Genomic DNA, 4,598 nt, shown 5'->3' with positions numbered 1-4,598 from the left:
GGAGATCAATCTTAGAAAATACCCTCGCTCCCTGAAGCTGATCAAATAAGTCATCAATGCGAGGCAAAGGATACTTGTTCTTCACTGTTACCTTATTCAACTGCCTATAATCAATGCACATTCTCATTGTGCCATCTTTCTTCTTCACAAATAAAACAGGTGCACCCCACGGGGACACGCTAGGCCGAATGAACCCCTTATCTAGGAGTTCCTGAAGCTGCTCCTTCAATTCTTTCAGCTCTGCTGGTGCCATACGATATGGCGGAATAGAAATGGGCTGAGTGCCCGACACTAAGTCAATGCCAAAATCAATATCCTTGTCCGGTGGCATGCCTGGCAGGTCTGCAGGAAATACATCAGGAAAGTCCCTCACAACTGGGACAGAATCAATACTAGGAGTCTCAGCTCCAACATCCCGCACAAAAGCCAGATATGATAGATAACCCTTCCCAACCATACGCTGGGCTTTCAAGAAAGAAATTACTATGCTAGAGACATAATCAGTCATGCCACGCCACTCGATCCTCGGAACACCCGGAATAGCCAAAGTAATTGTCTTAGCATGACAGTCTAGAATAGCATGATATGGAGATAACCAATCCATACCCAGAATAATATCAAAATCTACCATGCTCAACAGCAGTAGATCAACTCGGGTCTCCAGACCCCCAATAATCACAGCACATGACCGATACATATGGTCCACAACAATAGTATCGCCTACCGGGGTAGACACATGAACAGGTAAAGTAAGAGACTCCCGGGGCATACTCAAATGACGGGTAAAATATGAAGATACATAAGAATAGGTGGATGCCGGATCAAATAAGATAGAGGCATATGTGTGGCAGACTGAGATAATACCTGTGATAACAGCATCTGACGCAAGAGCATCTGCCCGGTCTGGAATAGCATAAAACCGAGCCGGACCACGGCCTGCTCGACCTCCCCCTCTGGGGAGGCCTCTAGCTGCCTGACCCTCACCCCTAGCTGACTGGGTGGGTACTGAAGTAGCTGGTGCAGAAGATGAGGACTGACCCCTCTACTGTGATGAACTGGCGGTACGACGAGGACACTGCTTCCACACATGTCCTAACTCTTCGCACTCATAATAACCCCTAGATGTTAGAGGATGGGACTGAAAAGAACCCCTCGCACCGGAGTGACTAGCTGGTGCACTCGGTGCAGAAGGACCTTGAACTGACGGGGCACGTGAAGAACTCTGAGCTGGAAAGGCACTGAGTGATGACTGGCCCTACTGAAATCCCTGATGACCACAGCCTGAAGACGGCCCGCGGTACTCTGGACGAGCTAACTGATGAGGCCTGTAAGAACGACCTCTACTCTGCTGGAACTGGCCCCTAGACGGAGCACCACTGTGACTAGCTGATCCATGAAGCCTCTTAGCCTCCCGCTCCTCTCTCTCTAGTCAACGATCCGTCTCAATGTCGCGAGCAACATCTACTGCATCCTCAAAAGTATGGCTCAGAATCCTTTCTCTAGCCATCAGAATACGAATGGGATAATTAAGCCCATCCACGAACCTCCTAATCCTTTCCCGATCAGTCGGGACCATCCATGGAGCATAACGAGCCAGCTCCGAGAACCTCACCTCATACTGAGATACGGTCATATCTCCCTGACGAAGATACTCAAACTGCCTGCGCATCTCCTCTCTCTGAGATCGCGGTACCCACTTCTCCAGAAAGAGAGTGGAGAACTCCTACCAGGAGAAGGGCGCTGAACCTACCGGCCTACGCCGCTCATATGCCTCCCACCAAGTGAAAGCTGCACCTGAGAACTGAAAAGTAGTAAAGGATACACCGCTAGCCTCCAAGATCCTTGCTGTCCTCAGCATACGTCTACACTTGTCAAGAAAACCTTGGGCATCCTCGCCCTGAGCACCACTGAAAGTAGGAGGTACAAGTCTGTTGAATCTCTCAAGACGACGCTGCTCATAGTCTGGCATAACTGGGACCATATTATCCTTAACCGGTGTAACCGGCTGAACTGGGGCAACCTGCTGTACTGGTGGTGCCTCTGGTGTCTGTAATCCCTGCACTATCGGCTCAGGTGTGCGAGCAGCGGGGGTCTGATTACCTCCCCCTGCCTGTGAAGTAGCTGTTGCAGTGGTGGCTAAAACTGCCTGAGCCAGACCAGTGCAAACTGTCAGAATCTGAGCCAGGGCCTCCTGAAGACCCGGAATAACAATAGGCACAGCTGGTGCCTGAGTAGGTGCTGCTGGAGTCTCTGCAGCTGGAGCCTGATCCTGAGCCCGGGCAACTGGTGGATCTACAGATGCTGCCCCTGTGGCTCTACCTCGACCACGACTGCGTCCACGGCCTCTGGTGGCTTCAGTAGGTGGCAATGGTGGTCGTCCGTCCTGTCCATTAGTGCGTGTTCTCGCCATCTGCGAGAGAATAGAACAACAGAATTTAGTCTTCGGACCAACAAAGTCGCACGACAAGAATTTCCAAGAATATGAAATTTTCCTAAAGGTTCTGCAGCCTCTTGAGGATAAACCAGCTCATGACTCGTGAGACCTAGTAACCTAGGCTCTGATACCAACTTGTCACGACCCAAAATCCCAACCCCGGTCGTGATGGCACCTCTCGTGAGGACAAGGCCAGCCAATCAACAAAACAGTACATCTCTTTATAATTACTTAGCAGGAATAAGTCTAAATCATGGGCAATATAATCTTAAATGCGAAATAAACGTGATAGAACAAGGAAAACCCTCCCAACTCAGCCCGAAATCGGGGTGTCACAAGTCATGAGCTACTACAGAGTTTACTAATATTTTACAAAGTCTGGAATTATCATAAATAATAAAGATAAGGGAGAAAACGGGGCTACGGACGTCAACAACTACCTCATTACTCCTAGTCACTGCCTGGCCTGGAAAGAATCAGCGCTCAGGAGCGAACTCAGCTCTGCCTGTATCTACACTCATGGTGCAGGGAGTAATGTGAGTACTCTGACCCAGTGAGTAATAAAAATAAATAACGACTGAAAACATGAAATCTCATAACGGCACAATATAGCGCTATCCCAAGCAGTAAAATCAGTTATACAGTAAAATAGTGAGTATCAGATAATTCTTCTTTTAAAACAGTAAAGACAAATAATTTCCACAGTAAGGATAAATCAAAAGCTTGCCCCTCGGGCTCAATATGTAAATCTCAGTATAGTATCAGCCCCTCGGGCTCACTCCCAACTCACCAGCACACAACATCAGCCCCTCGGGCTCACTCCCAACTCACCACACACAAGCAACGGCCTCTCGGGCCCACTCCCAACTCACCTGGGTACCCTGCGCTCACTGGGGGTGTGTACAGACTCCGGAGGGGCTCCTACAGCCCAAGCACAATATCAATAGGCCTGAAAGCCGTCACACATCAAACTCGAGGCGTGAAAGCCTCCTCACATAACACTCGAGGCCTGAAAGCCTCCTCACATCACTCAACATATCCTCACGTATGGCCCTCGGCCTCAATCAGTCCAGAAAATAATCATAAGCCTCTTGGGCATCAGTAAAACAATAGTGCTCAGCTCAACAGCATTATAAATATCATTAAATCTCAAGTTGAGTATAAATGTAGCTGAGTTCACAAAATAATATAATTCAATTGGATTAAATTCAAATAATATTTCAATTCGTGAGGAAAATAGTGATGTAAATTCACAAAAGATTTCAGATAATTGGCACGAAGCCCAAATATGGCAATAAGCCCCAATCATAGTGAAAAATAATAAATCTTTATCAATTACGCGATAAAAATATCAACTGGGATGGACCAAGTCACAATCCCAAATAGTAAATGACCCCGCGCTCGTCATACAACGCGTGTCTCATCTCAACATAGCAGTATGTTGTGCAATCCGAGGTTTCAAACCCTCAATGCATCATTTAAAATCATTACTCACCTCGAACCGGTGAAATCTATAGCTTGCGACGCCTTTGCCCCTCAAATCGGCCTCCACGCGCGTCGAATCTAACCAAAATCAGAGCGAATACATCACAATATGCTAAGGGAACAATACCCAATCGAAAATACTCGAAAAACGCTAAAAATAACGAAGTTGGCAAAACCCGAGCCCCGGGCTCACTTCTCGAAAAATTACGAAAGTCACATCACCGGATTTCTCGTCTCGCCACGAGTCCGTACATATAAAATTTACCAAAATCGGAGTTCAAATGACCCCTCAAATCTTCAAATCTTATTTTCAAATTCCTAGGTCCAAAATCCCCAATTTACACCTCAAAAACATGTAATCTAGTCAGATTATTCGATGATAATTCAATATTACGGAGTAGAAATAATCACAAGTGACTTACCTCAAGATTTCTCATGATTTCTTGCTCAAAAATCGCCCCAAACCGTGTTATTTCGCAAGAAAATAGGTAAAAAAACGAACAGAAATGCAGCAGCTTTTAATAAGCAACTCGTCGCTAAAGACCCAAATCTGGTCGCTAAAGGTGCTAATCTGGTCGCTAAAAGTGCCACACCAGACCTGATGCACCAGCACTCTTTAATTTCACTAAAAAGGCTCTAACTCCTTCATACGAACTCTGAATTATACCATTCTTGTTCC

At 46.7% G+C, this 4,598-nt stretch overlaps 1 long non-coding RNA gene across 1 annotated transcript; it reads right to left on the bottom strand.

Moving 5' to 3' along the window:
- Window positions 1-2,900: 2,900 nt before the first annotated feature.
- Window positions 2,901-4,397, bottom strand: LOC138874458 (uncharacterized). The gene is made up of 3 exons (XR_011401435.1): window positions 4,342-4,397; window positions 3,930-3,997; window positions 2,901-2,945 (listed from the first exon to the last, which is right to left on the bottom strand). It is a non-coding gene; the product is annotated as an uncharacterized lncRNA (long non-coding RNA).
- Between the last annotated feature and the right edge of the window lie 201 nt (window positions 4,398-4,598).

Source organism: Nicotiana sylvestris, chromosome 8, assembly GCF_000393655.2.
Source record: "Nicotiana sylvestris chromosome 8, ASM39365v2, whole genome shotgun sequence".
Classification (NCBI taxonomy): Eukaryota; Viridiplantae; Streptophyta; class Magnoliopsida; order Solanales; family Solanaceae; genus Nicotiana; species Nicotiana sylvestris.
This window is presented reverse-complemented; position numbering and strand designations above follow the sequence as displayed.